The sequence below is a fragment of the Euprymna scolopes genome, chromosome 10 (genome assembly GCF_053919585.1).
Source record: "Euprymna scolopes isolate OS-2025 chromosome 10, ASM5391958v1, whole genome shotgun sequence".
Taxonomy (NCBI): Eukaryota; Metazoa; Mollusca; class Cephalopoda; order Sepiida; family Sepiolidae; genus Euprymna; species Euprymna scolopes.
In genome coordinates, this window is record NC_136491.1 from 107971955 (window position 1) to 107991647 (window position 19693).

A 19693-nucleotide genomic window follows, 5' to 3' on the forward strand; every position below is an offset into this window, starting at 1 on the left:
AGAACAAGAAATACAGACAGAGGAACTGAGGAAAAAAACTTTCGGCGCTTTGTGCGAGTGATACATCATTTCTCGTTAATATTTAGTCTTAGCCACAATCTCAACGTACGGCACAAATAAACAACGTTAATTGGGAAAAGACGTGCAATGTGTCATTAATGCTTAATCATCTGTCGCTGTAATTCGAAACATAACCGATAGTTGAACGGAAGAAAAATAATCTTGATAAAACCGGAAAGAAAAAAAACAAATGTCCTTCATAAATCAGTAAGGAATTAGACAGAACCCCCCCCCAAATGACAGGTAATTATAATTGATAAATTGATTAAGAGGAAAATATATTATCAGTTCAAGACCGTTACTTTTACAAATACTGTATGAAGCAATGATCGACCTACTTGCAACACAGACAAATAAAATCCTTAACTGTTTCTCCGAGGGATGCACACCTGTTTCTGGTGATTTATTTAGTGAACTGCCACTATTTGCCGAAAAAAGTGTATAAGGTATTATAAAATATGAATAAAATATTATGAGAGTGATCTAAATTTTCTGGTTTTTGAATGATTAAATATATATATATATATATATATATATATATATATATATATATATATATATATATATGTGTGTGTGTGTGTGTGTGTGTGTGTGTGTGTGTGCGTGCATGTTGTATATGTGTGTGTTCTAGCAATATATATATATATACTAGCATTTCAGCCTGTCGTTGCCCGGGTGTTTGGATGTGTGTGTTGAGCAAAAAAAAAAAAAAAAAAGAAAGAAAGCGGTCGATTTTTTAAAAGTTTGACCCCTATTATGACCCCTTAACATTTATTGTTTTAGGCTCAAAGCAAGTTTATTAAGTTAGATCCCTGTCCAATGAACCTATATCTAAAATGTCAAGTGTTTAGATCGAAAATTTTCGAAGGAGTTTGGTAGAGTTCTCAAAGGTCAAATCGTTGAACTTTGACCTCTTAACAGCAATATTTCTGGCCAACAACAGATCACGTAGATTTTTCCAAATCTCAGTACCCTGTATATCAAATTTCGAGTTTGTAGACTTAAAATTGACAAAGTTATTGCATAGGGAAATGTACACACACACAGACACCACACAGACACGTTCGCTTTTATAGATATACTAGCATTTCAGGCCGGCGAAAGTGGTAGGCAGACATGCAAACAGACATACATACATACATTTATATATTGGTAACTCAAATTTTCGACCCAAACCGATTAAAAAGCTTGCCCTATCTTTGAATACCCTTTATGTCGACTTCCAAATGTTTAGACCAGAAATTGTCTGAGTAATTTAGTAGAGACCGCAGACGTCAATTAAAAAAAAAAATTCACTTCTATTATGACCCCTTAATATTTATTGTTTTGGCCACATATCAAGTTATTAGGTTAGATCCATGTCCAAGGAACCTATATCTAAAATTTCAAGTGTCTAGACCAAAAATTGTCGGAGGAGTTTGCTAGAGTTCTCAAAGGTCGAATCGTTGAACTTTGACCCCTTAATAGCTAAAACTCTGGCTGAAACCGATCACCTAGATTTTCCCAAATCTCAGTACCCTGTATATCAAACACACAGACACACAGACACGTTCACTTTTATAGCTATAATAGCATGGGTGTCCTGCGTTGCCCGGGTGTTTGGAGGTGTATGCTGAGCAAAAAAACAAACAAACAAAAAAAACAAAAAAAACAAAACGGTTACTTTGACCCCTATTATGAGCCCTTAACCTTTATTGTTTTGGGCTCAAATTAAGTTATTTAGTTAGATCCATGTGCAAGGAACCTATATCTAAAATCTCAATTGTTTATGCCCAAAATTGTCGAAGGAGTTTGGTAGAGTTCTCAAAGGTCAAATCGTTGAACTTTGACCTCTTAACAGCTAAATTTCTGGCCGAACCCCGATCACGTAGATTTTCCCAAATCTCAGTACCCTGTATATCAAATTTCGAGTCTGTAGACTTAAAATTGACAAAGTTATTGCGTAGGGAAATGTACACACACACACACACACACACGTTCACTTTTATAGATATACTAGCATTTCAGGCCGGCGTTGCCCGGGTGTTTGGATGTGTATGTTGAGCAAAAAAAAAAAAAAAGTGATAGTAGGAAGGCAGGCTCGAACCCGTACCGTGAAGGAGGAAAAGAATGGGGAAAAAACCTGAGGTCTATTCTATTGCGTAGGGAAATCTACATAGACACACAGACAGGCAGACACACAGACACGTTCACTTTTATAGTTAGATAGATATATAGATAGATAGATAGATCAATCTCATTTCTCAATATCAAGTTTCTGTTCAACAATCGGCTGAAATGGTTGGTCTGCCACTACTGGTTCGTTTCCAAGTAGCTTTACAAAGTGTCATTTCCATTTCGAACGTGCATTTTCCGAATGTTCACACCCAGATATCTCATTTACTACTTGCCAAGCCAGAGATGTTATCCGCAGCATTTTGCATTGGAATTATTTGTTCTTGAATATACTTCTGTTGTTTTGTTAAGTATATCACATTAAGCTCTTGAAATGCGTGATCCCTTAGTTTGTATTCTGACGAGTGGAGTACTTGCGATGCTTTCTGCGAATGCTTTACTTCACGTTTTGATATTATCTCGTCATTTTCCCACGTAACTTTTCCTTTATTCTAGGCTTCAGAGATATATACAGCCTGGTGCAATCGAACAAAGTTTTCGTAAGTGGAATTAGCAGTTGGGTTCTGCCGTTGTGCTTGTAAAGCATCAAATACGTTTCGCAGTTCAATTATGAATCCTTGATTGATCTGATTTTCGTTTGACAGTGTGGATCAGTTGAAGGGTTTCCTGAATGAACTTTTTGGGTCTAAATACTTGAAATTTTAAATATGAATTACTTGGACATGGACCAAACTTTTTAATTTGATTTGAAACCAAAACAGTGAATGCTAAGTGGCTAATATTTGGTCCAAAGTTTAAAAAATTTGACCTTTGCAGTCTTACCAAATTACTCAGCCAATTTTTGGTCTAAACATTTGAAATTTTACATAAACGGTATTCAGAGGTAGGGCAAGTTGTACGGGCAACTATACGGAGGCATTCATTTCACACACACACAAACACACACACACACATATGTGTGTGTGTGTGTCAATATATATATATATATATATATATATATATATATATATATATTCACACACGCACGCCCACGCTGGTATGAATGTGGTAATATGGTGATTGAGAGCTCTAGGTAGGATAGCCTAGTCGGTGACAAGGATAACCATAGACCCCCTCCATATTTATTCTATTGGTATTGTGCCTATTTTTGAAGTAAAACTTTCACCCGCTAGATTGCAAATAAAATCCCCAGCAAGATGTGTAAATTGCCAAAACAATAGACAGAAAAAATAAAAGAAAAACCTAATATTTGATTTTGGTTTTGGGCGCCGTGCTAAATGAGCTACAGCTGCCGCGAGTTTATAAAAATAGGTCCTCGGAACCTCTTGATGATAATTCCGCCCAGCAGCGCAAAGCACTACTGAGTGCCAATACGGCGGAGGTGTCTTAAAAGTAACACCACGAGTCCTCCGCGCGTTCGCAATCTATATGAATCAGCAATAACTACACTTATCGCTTCCGTTTGTTTGCATATTTGTATAACAACACTCTATTAATTAATTATCCACGTAATTAATAATGTCATTGTCTTCTTAAAATTAACATTTTATATCATTTAAATACTTATAATGTGTGTAGATTTTGTCATTGATTTGTGCTATTGATAAATAATTCAACTTTATTTGGCAAGAACGAAATGTTTTTGATCTTAACAAGGGAAATAATTTTGTAAAACTTCCTTTTAACGATCTTTAAGAGATAATGCAAAGCTCAACAAATTGCTTTGGAGTTTATCTAGAATATAAAACAAAACAATATAAAAATATATACTAATGCATATAGATTTATTCTTTTATTCAATAAGGATGATACATCAGGTAAGGGTACACCCTTAGTAAGTAAGTATATGCATTAGTACATATTCTTTTGTGCTATTTGTAAATAATTCAACTTTATTTGGTAAGAACGAAATGTTTTTGATGTCAACAAATAAGTTTGTAAAACTTCCTCTTAACGATCTTTAAAAGATAATGCAAAGCTCAACACATTGCTTTGAAGTTTACAAAGAATATTAAGAAAAAAACGACAATATAAAAATATGTTCTAATGCATATAAATTTATTCTTTTATTCAATAAGGATGATACATCAGTTAAGGGTACACCCTTGGTAAGTAAGTATTTAGTTAGTAAGTATTTAGTTAGTAAGTAAAACTACTTACGTCATTTGTATCTTGAAACCTAATGCTGCTCATCAGAATAGGAAAGAAGATGCTAGGTAATATATTAGGGATGCGACGGATAACGATAGCAACATTTGGAGCGAAATAATTGTGCGTGAGAGGAGAATGGTAAAACATTGAAACTGTTTGGGGAGGAAAATAGGAGAACTAAAGTGATCTATGCGATAGAAGAGGAATATAGCTTTTATTACAAAAAAGCTTAAAATACCAATTGTATAAATAGTTTTAGTTATCCTACTCCACTAACTGATGTATCATCCTTATTGAATAAACAAATCTATATATGCATTAGTACATATTTTTATATTGTCGTTTTTTTATTTCATTTTCTTTATATTCTCTCTCTCTCTCGATATATATATATATATATATATATATATATATATGGCAATTGCTTCGTCTCTACAGACGTTAGCCATCGCAATGTCTCCCACCAACCTCATCATAGTTTTCAGGTTAATAATCAGGGACACCAAACCACGTCCGTGGGTTTGAAGATGACTTTTCAGACTAACATTTGACTTGCACAGTCTGCCACACATATGGCAGACAAAGCTGTGTGACGGAAATTTTTAACTTCTGCCTCCGTTTTTTTTTCTCCATTTGCTCATGGCATGTGTGTGTGTGTGTGTGTGTGTGTGTGTGCGTGTGTGTGTGTGTGTGTATGTGTGTGTTTTGTTAATGTAAGCCGCTTTTGAGAGGAGCACGAGATTACAATCCTCACATTCCAACTGTTCAATTCCAAGGACAAAACCGACACATAACCTTTCTAAAGGTTTCTTTTGAGTTCAGCATGGTCGATTCTTCCTCTCGCAAAAGTTTCACACACCCCTCTAACTAGCCTCCTCCAGTCGGTCAGACATTTTACCAGAGTTTACCAGTTCTGAACAGGAATCTCTAAAGCTTTAAGATCGTCTTTTATGCAATCCTTGAAGCGCTTCTTTGGCTCTGTTGAGGACGTTTCCCAGTTTTAAGCTCGCCGTAAAACAGCTGCTTAAGCAACCTCACATCCTCCATTCGAACAACATGACCTCCCCAGAGCAACCGGTTTTCTCATCACCATTGCTTCGATGCTCAAACACACAACCTTCCCGAGAATATCCGTGCCAGGTGCAGTGACTGCGGCATTTATAATGGAATCTCTTGAGTTGCTTCAAGTGCCGACGTTTTGTTGTCCAACATTCAGATGAGTAAAGCAAAATAGAAAGTACACAGGTCGAGTAAACACTAATGTTGGTTTTGACGTCACCATCACACCACATCCGCTTTTCTAGTGTTCCAAATGCCGTGCTGGCCTTCTGGATGCAAAGACGTATCTCCACATCCAGAGAGCCATCTCTAGTGACTGTGCTACCTAAGTACACAACATCCAGCCTAATTTCCCCACATAGATATTTGGTTCAATGTATGGAGCACCAGGTGCAGGGGTGAACATCACTTTCGTCTTCTTAATGCTGATAGTTAAGTTAAAGGCGTCACATGCTGTTGAAAAATAATTCACTATATTTTGCATATCGCGCTCCGAATGAGACACAAAATCAGCATCATCAGCATAGAGTAGTTCCCTAACTAGACCTCCAAATGTTTGTGACTTTGCATTAAATCTTCTGAAATTAATTACTTTGTCAGTAGTCCTAAAGTGAATAGAGACACCTTTATCGCAATCCTTAAATGCGTATGCAAGAAGCACTGCGAAGTAAATTGAGAATAAAGTTGGAGCCGGAATATCTCTTTGTTTCACACCATTGTCAACGGCAAACTCCACAGATAATTGCTCGTTGAATGCAACAGGAGCCTTCATATTGCTGTGGAGTTCTTGAAACATTCTGACAAAGGTAGGAGGACATCCAATCTTCCCAAGAATTACAAGGCCTGTCTGTTTACGGTATCGAACGCCTTTGAGAGGTCCACAAATACTTGAGAAAGTGGCAACTGTCGTTCGATGCACTTTTCCTGCAGCTGCCTTGCAGTAAATATCATATCCACAGTGCCCCTACCCTCAGTGAAACCGCATTGCGCGTCAGGAATGATTAATGGACTGATGTTTTCGATGAGCCTATCAAACAAGACTCTCGCCAGCACCTTCCCTGCCGATTCACGAATCGTTATCTCACGGTGATAATCGCAGTCAGATTTTGTTCTTTTCCCCCTGAAGAGAGAGAGAGAGAGAGAGAGAGAGAGAGGAAGAGAGAGAGAGAGGGAGAGAGAGAGAGAGAGAGGGGGGAGAGGGAGAGAGAGCGCGGGAGAGATTAATAGGCCATTTATCCAATCCTGTGGTACTGGTGAACCAAGACGTTTTGATCAGTGTGTGTAATTCATTAGCTACATGCATCCCTCCATTTTTAAGCAGCTCAATGGGAATGCAGACTGATGCTTTCCCAGGCTTTATCTCCTTCATAGCAGAGACAACTTCATCTAGTGAGGGTAACTTATCCATGTGATGAAGAATGTCAATCTGAGGCAGGCCGCCAATGACATTTTCATCAACAGTTGATGGGTTAAAAAACAAAGCAGGAAAGTGCTCCATCCATCGATCTCTGATTTTATTTGGATCTTTGATGAGAGTTGTCCTATCTTTGGACAGTAAAGGTACAAAAGGAGCAGGATTTGGGTAAAAGTCCTTCCTAAGAAAACTATATAGATCTTTGGTGTCTTTTCGATCGTAAGCAAATTGAACTTTTGCAAATATAATGGACCGTCACGCATTCTTCATTCTCCTGAGCTCTCTTTGTAGAACCACCTTATGCTCCTTGTATTTTATTTCGACGACTGCTTTGTTTTTGAGGGAGAAAGAGAGATTGCCATTCAAAAGTGTTTCATGGATGACCTTTTTTCCCTCAAAGAGAGCCTTTATCTCTTGATCGTTATCATCAAACCAGTCTTTGTGTACAGACTTCTTCAGACCAAGTATCTTAACTCCAAAAGTATAAACCTGATCTTGAAAACTATATACCTGACATTCAAAAAGTTTCCCAGGTGTCATCAAACTCAACTTTGCCTAGTTTTTCCTCCAAAGTCATGCGAATTGCATGAGCTCTTATTTTGGTGACATCAACAATTTTTAGAACTCTAACCCCTGCCATTCAACTCTTTCTACGAATGCAGAGCTTAAATTTTCCTTGTATCAAACTGTGATCAGTTTCACAGTCAGCACTACGCAAGACGCACATATTGCACATGTTTCTCATGTCACTTTTACGCGTGAGTATAAAATGAATCGTACGCACATGCTTTGGTCAAGGATGTATTAGAAACAAGCTTAAATTTCTGCAGTAAAACTAAACCATTACTGTTAACTTTGCCGATGCTATAACGGCCAAGTGCATCCCATATCCCATGGTCATGACCAACACGAGCATTGAAATCACCGAGTACAATCAGCTTCTCTTCAACTGGTACAGTTGCAATGGTATTTCGAAGAGTTTCATAAAAGGACATGATGCTTTCTTCTGTGGATTCCATAGTTGGCGGATGCACTGACAGAATAGACAAGCATCGACCACATGCTAGAGGGACTTTGAGCTTTATGAGACGATCAGGGATTCCAGTTGGATGTTCAATCTTCTCAACAAGAGTGGATCTTCACTTGAGTAATTTGCTCCTCGCCTGATAGATATGTGTATACATATATATATATATATATATATATATATATATATATATATATATATATATATATATATATATATATATAATAGGTTGGTGCATATATATATGCATGTATGTATATATATTTTCATATATATTAGGTTGATATATATATATATATATATATATATATATATATAACTACTTAATTTACTCACACAAAATTAATATACGAAAGTATATATTTATGCGTAAACTTTAAGTATTTACTTCAAAAGTGCTCAATACGTAGGTAGAGCTAGTTAGTAAGTTATAAATATATATGGAGTTTAAGCCTGAAGAATCCTAGAGTGGATGAAACGCGGAATATTCAACGCCATATATATTTATAACTTACTATATATATATATATATATATATATATATATATATATATATATATATATAAAACTACTTAATTTACTCACATAAAATTAATATACGAAAGTATAAATTTATGCGTAAACTTTAAGCATTTACTTCAAAAGTGCTCAATACGTAGGTAGAGCTAGTTAGTAAGTTATAAAATATATATGGCGATTAAGCTACACTTAATATTCCGCGTTTGATCCACTCTAGGACTCTTCAGGCTTATGCGTATAAGCCTGAAGAGTCCTAGAGTGGATGAAACGCGGAATATTCAGTGTAGCTTAATCGCCATATATATATATATATATATATATATATATATATATATATATATATATATATATATATATATATATATATATTAGGTTTGGTGCAAAAGTAATGTCATTTTTGACGTTCAACTTCTTTCAACTGCTTTCATAATAAACTTTATTAATCGAAAAAGAACCATTAGAATCGATACCATTTTACCAACAAGAAACAAATTTATTTATCTCATTAGCATAGAAATCCGAAGTTTTGGTAGCGATGAAGTCATTGAAGGTCGATTCGGCATCATCTCGGCTTTTGAAGCATTTTTCGTGCAAGAAGTCGTCGAGATGTTTGAAAAAGTGATAATCGATGGGAAAGAGTTCCGGTGATTACAGCGGATGCAGCAGAGTCTCATAGCCCAATTCGTTCAGCTTCTGCAGTGCCAGTTGGGCAACATGCGTGCGAGTGTTGTCATTGAGGAGAATTGGTCCCTTCATATTGACCAATCTGTGGCACATATGTTAGAGCTTCTGGTGCATTTCGTCAATTTGTCGGCAGTACTTCTCCGCCGTAATTGTTTCCCCTGGATTAAAGAAGCTGTGATGGATAAGACCGGCCGCAGACCACCAAACATTAACATAATCTTTTTTTGGTGCAAGTTTATGGAGCTTCTGCAGCATCCAACCATTGTGCCGAACGTCACCGATGGTCGTAGAGGACCCACTACTAATCACACATCGCAATCCGCTCGAGAAATTGGTCGTTTTTGTTGCGCAGGAGGGGCGTAGAAGACACCTGAAAACAACGATATTTTTTATTATCGTTCAATTCAGGCGGCACCCCTTTATCCAAATTTTTTACTTCCCTATTTGCTTTGAATGGCGAACGACTGTTGAGTGGTCGACCTCGACTTCAACAGAAACTTCTTGTGTGGTTTTGCGAGGATCGGCGTCAATTAAAGCTTTCAAATCTTCGTTATCAACCGCTGTCTACCGTCCGCGACGGGCTTCACCTTCAAGGCTTTCGTCACCATTGCGAAATTTCTTAAACCACCGTTGTCCCAAACGTTCGTTAGTGGTTCCTGGACCAAACGTATCATTGATATCACGAGCTGTTTCAGCAGCTTTTCGGCCTAGTTTGAACTGGAACAAGAAAATCGTGCGATTTCAATTTTGTCCATGCTGTCTAAAAGTCTGCAAAAACGAATGAAAAGATTGAGAACGGTAACGAATAACACGATTCGATAGAGCGAAAAACACGCTTCAAAATGATATATAGCATGCATATATATATATATATATATATATATATATATATAATATGTATTCAGAAATCATATATAAAGTAACATATGTGAGAAAACGATAGTTTTTGCATCCACCTGAATATATATATATATATATATATATATATATATATATATATATATATATATATATATATCTTATAGTAAAGAATAATTATATATATATATATATATATATATATATATATATGATTAGTTTTTTTCGGAAAAAGAAATCCAGCAGAGTTCTCAATTAAAAGGAAAATCCGAAATATAAGAGCGTATTTATATTTTGTATTTTGTGTACAGAAAGTTGTTAGATGATTGGTACCGTCGGTTTCAAGCCCGATACTTAGGACCGTTTTAAGATATTCATATGAAGCTCTCTTCAGCCAATACTCATCTCTGATGATTATCTGAGATGAGTATTAGCTTAAGAGAGCTTGATATGGATATCTTAAAGTATTGGGCTTGAAACCGACGGTACCAATTACTTGTCTCATCTAACAACTTGCTGTACACAAAATGCAATATATATATATATATATATATATATATATATATATATATGTATATATATATATGTATATATATATATGTACTAGAACTAGCAAAAAGCGTGAACAAATTTTGTGATAGTTGGATAAAAAAAGAAACCAATGAGTCAAAATAAGAACAAGGAATAGATAAAAAAAAAGATGTAAAGATATGTTTTTGATCGTTTACTTATGTCAGGAAACAACATGAATTGTTAAATTCTATGTTTTTCTTGATTGAATTTAATGGAGGATAAAAATTCAAGGGAAGTTTTTGAAAACGTGTGTTGAATTTATTATCAGAAAAAGATAGTTCTTTTTAAACCAGGAGAAATAATTGTATGACAAAACATGTTTTTCAACAAATTCCGACCATTTATTTAATTATATATGTATGTACATAACGTGTGTGTGTGTGTGTGTGTGTGTGTGTGTGTGTGTGTGTGTGTGTGTGGGTGTATGTGTGTGTGCATCCTGAAATGAATACCGTAGAGACCGGATGTGAGACAAAAGACACAAGTAAACACAAATAAAACAGGAATATATCATATTGCCGGTGTCATTTGGATCGATGAACATCTCCAGAATAAAAATGAAGCTCTTTAATTTAATACCGTATATGTGGGCGTGTAAGTTGGAGCAAATTTTAATAAATTTATCATATATCGGTTGTATAAGACCACTGCTAAATCACAAAACCATATTTGTTTATCCTAGGCTAGAGATTGCAACACCCGGTATCTTACGAAATATTGGTTTTTAAAGAATATTTTTTTTAACTAAGGGTCGTCTTATACGCCGAAATATGCGGTATTTTAATTTTAAAACCTTTAAAATCTTCATTTTTTTAAAGACATTTCTTGATCCGAACGAAACTGGTAAAGCCTTCACGTTTATACATTCCTGTTAAATTTGTATTCTATTTCATATTTTCACTTCACACACGGACGCGTGTGTGTGCGTGTGTGTGTGTGTGTGTGGAGAGAGAGAGAGAGAGAGAGAGAGAGAGAGAGAGAGAGAGAGAGAGAGAGAGAGAGAGAGAGACAGACTTATATACATAAGGATAACGGACAGGCAGAAAAAAAAACATACGGACAGTAAGACAGAGTGAAGTACCTTCCACTAACTCTGGAAGATTTTTCCCCTCCATCTTTAGAGTTTCAAGGGACAGATATCACTGTCATGGAAGGTCATAGCGGAGAGTTACAAAAGCACGAAACATCACGTTCATCTGAACGACTAGTCTGAAACGATCATGTTTTAAAATTCCTAGTTCAGGTCGCAGACAAACTGACATGATAGAAAGCGCTATTTTCTAACCTAGAAGTACAGGTCGTTCCCCCAGACAAAGACAGCGGTCAATTGGATAAACATAAACGAAAAAAAAAAGTAGATATTTTCCCGTTAGCTATTATTAGAAGAATTCTCGGAAAAATAAATCCCGGTAGTCGATTGCAAGACATTCTAGAAGTGTGTTTCGGTCCAACGAAGCTCGTCAAATTTTGACAAATTTCCTTCGCGTCAATTTCGATTGACTAAACGACGCTTGCTTGCCGACCGTCCAACACCATAGGGACAGTTAAAACTTCGCAGACAACGTGAAGGGAGGGTCCATGGCTGTGTGGATGGGCTGATAACTAACGCTATTTGTTTCAGAGTAGGTGAATACAATAACATTATAGCGAATCAGTGGAGATTAAAACAGACGCTTCAAGATATTTTAGAATAAACAAGACAGTATATTTCGAGCGATCATCTCGTGAATAAGAACTGCCGGTTAGATAGTTGTGGGTTCGTTTTCTGGCTTGGGGTGACTGATAGTTTAGCTGCACTTATTTCTGGCTTCTTTAATTCCAGCGAAACATAGTGTGTGTGGATGACTATATAACCCCCCTCCTTCTCGGATAGAGCACTTTCGTTAAATATCGTCTGTTGCTTTATTAGGGTAGTGCAAAGCTCTTCGTTTACAAATATACAGAACATTTTAAAAGTAACAGTCAATGTTTATATAATCATATTGACTATATTACATTCACAAAAATCGATCTCATAGCTCATGGAGTAGAACTGTAGACTATAGTATTTTCTATGTAATAGATTAGATAAAAATAAGTCACGTGTTTTATTCGCTATTTTGTGTGAAGTGACGTGAAAGAAGGACACACACATATGGAAACACACACGTATATCACTGACATGACTTGAATTTAACCAAAATTAAGCAACATTGAGCCTGGTTAGTACCAGATGGGTTACCATTTAGGAACACCAGGCGCTGTATGTAGAAGAACGTCGATACCTATATATATATATATATATATATATATATATATATATATATATATATATATATATATATATATGAGTCTACCAATTATTGTACGGCATAATTACGTTGACACCGAAGTTAAGCAACGTTGAGTCCGGCTAGTACCAGATGGTTTTTGGGAATTCTAGGCGCTGTATGTGCTTTCTCTTATCTTGGCATTTGTTTCCAGTCGTCTTGTACCCCCACTTGCCACTGATATTTAACAATGTCGACTCAAGAGAGGCGTGGTTGAAATTGCGCAACTCTTGACACAAAAAAAAATTTCACGCGCAGGCATCCTTACAGTGGGTATCCATAGTCTGTCAAGACTGTTAGAAGCCTATATTAATCCAATAATAATTTCTACAAACAATATTTTGGTCTCTCTATGGGTAATCATCTTGTGGAGTACAAGCGTGTCTATTCTTAGAATCTCGCCTTTTCAAGTTTATGTTATAGACTACTTTAGATATATTGCCGACATTTGAATTTTTCTTCCGGAAAACACACGCATAAAGAATATTAGAAACAAATTAGACACTAATCACCCCCGTCCATAAAGGTAGCCAATGAAGCAGAGAACAATCATTCAATATTTACATACATTTCTACTCAGACCATAATACTAAAATAAAAACTGGCATCATAATCGGTTTCTTTCTACGAGCATTCAGAGTTTGTAGTTCATTATATTTGGACGAAGAATTCAAATACGGCACATTTTTGAAAACATTTCAATACACCACATATTTTATATTAAATGTAACGAAAAAAGCCGCACAAATATTTTCCTGGATAAATAAGAAAAAAAAAATCATATACACCAGACACTTCTTTCAGGAATAGACATCTTCTTTTACTCACTCAAGTCAATAATACAATAATTTGCAACACTCTAAACAAATTAGGAATTCCAATAATGCAAATCACATCACAAACTATAAAGCAAACATAAAAAAAAACAACAAAACATTTCCCAAACAAATCCATATTGAATACAAACATATATACTGTCCAATGCCATAATTGTCATCACATATATGTTGGTGAACTTCAACGCAGAGTAGAGAAAGACTTACTGAACATAAAGAAGATATAAAAAATTAGCAATTAACTGAATGCATTATTTTCTAATTCATTGCAGCATGATAATTCTTTTTAACTTCAAACAAGATAAAAATTGTTAATTTATTTCGAATACATCTTGATGAAGGCTTCTTCGATCAGCGCTTAAATTAAAATACGCGGAACTTGCTACAATTCATCACCTTCAATAAATAAACACATATCAAAAGAACAAAATGTAAATTTAAAAACACGTTAAATTACACCATAAATATATTACCTATAATAATTAATATATATATAACTAGTCAATAAATAATAAAACAAAGATACACTAATTTCATAACATAAATTACATCCTATCTTTTTAAATGACTATATGACGTTAAAAAAATTACTCATTCCACAATTGTATACAGTTTTCGAAATGTCAACGACTTTTCGTTCTTAAATAGAACGAAGACATCATTTTCACAACAAATATATTTCCAACTATTGCACTGGTATTTTATTTTCTTCAATTTAATTATCCCGAGGAAGTATTAAAATAAAGACGAAACGTTGATTAACATATAACATGGTTTGTTTCTTTTATCATCTTTCCGTCTCGTTGGAATATTATTTCACACACACACACACACACACACACACACACACACACACACACACACACACACACACACACACACACATACACACACACACACATATATATTTATATATATATGTGTGTATGTATGTGTATGTGTATGAAATATATATTTGTATATATATATATATTTATATATATATATAAATATATGTATATGCGTATACATATTTAATAACATAAATAACACTCTAAAATGCCTTTACTAGTGACAGGAATAATTTAGCTTACTTCACAAGTGCATTACTAGTATATATGTATACACATAATATATATATATATATATATGTGTGTGTGTTTATACAATATATCTATATATAATGTGTATACACACGCAATATATATATATATATATATATATATATATATAATATATATATAGTGTATCTCAAAAGTGAGTCTCTCCTTCATATTTCTGTAGATATTTAAGTATATCATTTCATGGGACAACACTGGCAAAATTACGCTTTGACAAAATAACTAAATCGATAACAATTAAAAGCTAAACCCTACCAACAAAATTTATTACATCCCTAAGAAACTACACACCTAAATGTCCAAATTGAGTACTGCTTGTCATTTTACTTTCCAAAATGCCATAGGACTCATTTGTGTAACTACACCCATGTGTGCATAGGAAGTAAGAGTATTCAAATTTGTAGTGCAGCTATCACATTCTCTCATACTGATCACTAAAAACTTAAACATGACACCACATGACAAAAAACTCACTGAAGATCTTAAAAGGTGTATTTTTGAAGTATATGAAGATGGTCAAAGCTACAAGAAGTTATGAAACTGAGCTGCAGCAGAATAGCTAAGATCATCCAGCATTTAAAAAAAATAGGTCTCGGGTAGGTCGTCTAAAGAAGCTGAGCGCACGGGCTGAGCGTCACATTCAAATGCTTTCTTTGAAAAATCAGCGTAGGAGTGCTGTTAGCAGAGATTGAAGGAGATGGAGAGTCAATACTTTTAGTGCTCAGACCATACGCCGCATTCTATTTAAAATTGGTGTGCATGGACGTCACCCCAGGAGGAAGCCTCTTCTGAGGACGATACAGAAGAAAGCTCGCAAACAGTTTCATGAAGACTAGAACCATTTCCTATGGTTTGATGAGACGAAGATTCATTTTTTTTTTGTTCCGTGTGGCGGCGACCAGGTGAGGAGTACAAAGATCCGTGTGTGGTGCTTACAGTGAAGCATGGTTGTAGGAATGTCATGGCCTGGGTCTTCATGAGCGCTGCAGGTATTGGGAAATTACATGAACCCCAACATGTACTGTGAAATACTGCAGCAGATATGATCCCCTTCTTCTAGAAACTGGATCGCAAGCAGTGTTCCAGCACACACCTCCAAGACGACCACTGTTTTACTGAAGAGGATGAAGCTGATGGACTGGCCAAACTAGAACCTAATAAAACATCTTTAGGGGATCTTCAAGCGGAAGGTGGAAGTATGCAAAGTCTCAAATATCCACTAGCTTCACGACGTCGTCACGGAAGCGCATTCCAGTAACTACCTGTGAAGTTCTGGTATACTCCATGCCCAGAAGAGTAAAAACAGTTCTTGTATCTCTGCCTCTAATTTTTTAAATCTTAGACACCAAGAACAGCAACGACCCAACCACTTTGAAATTCATTTTTCACAGCTATTCCAAGTTATGTTTCTAAACTTTTAAGAAGGGATAGGTAATCTGTTTCATTTGAATTATTCCTACTAGTTCTCACCTATTTGCACAACGTTTCGACAGATGTAAACTCCGTCCTTCTTCATGGGTATCGTGTCAAAGTCGGGAGTCTTTCTGTCGAACTCGGTAATCTTTCATGTATTCTGCACCGAATTTCGAACAGAACTTATCAATTTAATCAGCGGAGATAGATACCCCTGAAAACAGTTCTGAGTACTGCTGCCTCCTACGGATGGCATTTCAGCATCCACGAATTTCATCCAACGTTTGACAATAGTAGAAAGCAACTTATTGCTAACCGATTTGTCTCAGAGTCCCCTTTTCGAATATATGGGTTGACATGATATCTCCTTTGCTGAAAACACATCAAAGGACCAAGGATTCCATGACGCGTAATTCTTCGAAAGGATTGCACCATGACTACATGTTGTTTTGCAATCAATCATGTAAGAAGTTTTCGTCTGATGAAAACCAGAGCATCCACTGCTTGGCTGGGCGTTTGGTTTTGCTGATGAGTTTATTAGTTGTCCTAAGGGGATTACGTTGTGCAATACCTATCTGATCGGCTCCTTGCCCGACCCAATGTGACTCTTTTTCTCCAGATTTTCATGTCTTCTATCATATGCCTCAGATCACCAGGATCACAATTGGTATCATGTGCAATTTGGGTGTACGTGGATCTAGGTCGTCCTATGCTCGTGCACCCGTGATGTGGAATCCACAGCAATACATTTCTTTTGAGCTCTGCTTGCTCCTCTGATAGTGACCAGCAAAACGTAGAGTCACTCTCTGATGATAGTAGATATGGCAGGTAGGTTGCCATAAAGTTGCTGCTTCGTGGGATGATCTTGCCAAAATATATTTAACACTGTTCGTAGCATACGGGTGTACTAGTGATATTATCGGAGCTATCGAAATATTCAATTACCTTGTACACTAACAAACTCTTGTGTGAGAAATAGCGAACTTTTTCATAGTCGCCACTCCGACGCATATCTCTGTCACTAAGATACGTATTGCATTGGCTGGATCACATCGCAACTTCTTTACACGGACACAGTCAGACACCGGCTATAGTAATTTCTAACCAATTCTTCTACAGTTCCATTACACATGTTACGGTCTTCAAAATATTTAAAGATAACTAAGCTACAGATAAGATTGTGACTATCCTCACTATATAATATAGGCATTGGGGTTCCATTACTTAACCTACATGCAAAATTTTACGGCATCTTTATGTCGGAACCTGTACATAATAGTTACATTGCCTTTTGTAAATCGTCATATTAATATTGATAAGTCATTTCTAGACGGATATAAATAAAATAAATAGCAATGAGACGATTCCAATATTTTTCAGATTCCGATAAAATTACCGATTCCGATTTTTTATTTTTATTTTTTTTACATTTCTAAATATTGAATTACTTTTTTCTAATTTTGGATTACCGTAAAACAAACCTGTGTAGCGTGTTCATATATTTTCGCAAACCTAATAACACGTCACGAGTAGATATTTCTTAACTATTTCCCTTTAAATACTTTTCCCCGTAATATACTAAAAATAGTCATTTGATAAAGCCAACGTGAGTTTTCCATTTATATTTCTCACTTGTGCTGTTTTTTGCTACTTATCTACTCGTGCCATTTTATCGGCATCATTTTCATCTAAATTGATTTTTATGATATATAGATTTTAAATTTTATCGGTTGTCTAAAATCAATAAATATTCATCAGTTCATCATTAGTACAACTAATTTGGAAAATAGAGTTAAAATAAAATCAGTCAGTCGTTTTTTTGGAATCGAAAAGTAGTCGCAAATTTTTCCGATATGTAAAAAACTCCGGTTTTTTTTTTCGATTCACGATTCCGATTAATCGTCACAAATAAAATCAGATGAAAGAAAAAGGAATGTCCTACCATCAGATTGCCAAAAAGGGAACTCACCTGAAAATAGAAGAAAAAAAGAGAAAAAATGAAATATATTTTACATCAATTATAGGACATGAGGAGCAGACAGATCATAAATAGTAGTATTTTACTAATAGTTAGACGAGGAATTCCGGGCATAAAATCTTAAAATGTTTATTAAAATACATATGCAGATATTTGTAAAGGCTGATAGCAATGCAGAAAAAAATGGTAAAAGAAAGTACGAACAAGTATAAACTATTGTAGATTAGATTTGGATTACGAATTTCCGTTATATAATTATTCTTCTATCATTTAGCCGTGGTTTCTAAAATCAAACAGACAACTTGTTAAGTCAACAAAGTTTATTTACATTTCACTGATAGCATCTGACAAGAGAGAGTTCGTGTAGTGTGGTGTCGTGCAGCTGGTCGGGGCGACGTAGAAATGTTACTACGTAAATGCTCTCTTTCTCTTTCTCTCTCTCTCTCTCTTTCTTTCTAACTACCGTGTATTTGTTTTCTTATGTTTTATATTGACAATCACAGTCCTTAATCGGAATTCTCATTTTTTTTTTGGGGAATCCCTTGTCTTTGGTCGAGATTCCATTTCAGGTAAAAATACATGCCACCCCATTGTTTCTGCTTCTTAGATTATTTTCGATAATCGCAACTCTCTGATCGGAATGTAAGGTTGATGATACCCAGCAGTCAGATTTAACATCTGGCTTTGCCTGGATCCGGAATTTGCGTGTGTGCAATACATACGATATTTTCTCTGCGTTGTCTATCACCTATGCATACCTCCATAAAATCTATTTTAATTATACAAAGATCCCTGTCACATCACATTAGAGAATACGGAAATATGGAAACTTACTGCTAAATATTAATAAAAAATATCGGGGTGGTGTAATATTTGCAATAATTTTGGGAAAAACACCCAATTTATAAAAGAGTTAAGCCGCCAGAGAGTAAAAAATGAAAAAAAAACAAAGCAAAAAAAGCAAATATGAGAGGAAATCAAATACTATAAATATAATATGCTATATATATATATATATATATATATATATATATATATATATATTGTAGTAAATCAGTAAATAATGACTACTTAAAGATTTAAATGCAGACATTAATTATCATGGTTCAGTTGTGCTCTGAACAGAAATATTTATTTCGAACGCGCCCCTGTCTTATCAAAGACCCAACCGTTGATTTTATGAAATTATTTTTACATAATCACTTGAATTAAAGTTAAACGTACAAAAGTCAAGTATCATGGTTCAATTGCTCTCTAAAAAGAAACATTCATTTCGATCGCGCCCCTGTTTTATCAAAGAACCTACTGTTGATTTTATAGGGTGTGCCTTTCTGCTTGTGCGGTGATAAAACTTCTAAAATGCACTTGTGATGTTAGGTTGTATAAAAGTGTTAACTTTGGTCGAAATTAGACTCCCTTCTTTCATGTGATATTTTCGATTATCGATTTTCGATACTTGTCAGACACATTTCGATACAAAACCTACGCAAGAATACTGCCAGACACATCAAGCACCTTCGTGTAAAATTTCTAAAGAATCGGCCCAGCCGTTTCCTAGTCCATAGGGAACGAACTCACACACACAAATTTCCTTTTA

At 35.4% G+C, this 19693-nt stretch overlaps 1 protein-coding gene and 1 pseudogene across 3 annotated transcripts in view; both read right to left on the reverse strand.

Moving 5' to 3' along the window:
• The window catches only part of LOC145286198 (major facilitator superfamily domain-containing protein 6-like), a 687250-nt gene that overhangs the window by 396884 nt on the left and 270673 nt on the right, over positions 1–19693 (reverse strand). Inside the window, exon 2 of one of the 3 annotated variants that reach the window (XM_080134994.1) lies at positions 18061–18087. The exons of the other annotated variants lie outside the window; for them this stretch is intronic. The gene's annotated coding sequence lies outside the window, so the exon portion shown is untranslated. The remainder of the gene's footprint in view (positions 1–18060; positions 18088–19693) is intronic. 3 annotated transcript variants of the gene reach the window in all.
• On the reverse strand, positions 3437–3629 carry LOC145286796 (U11 spliceosomal RNA; annotated as a pseudogene).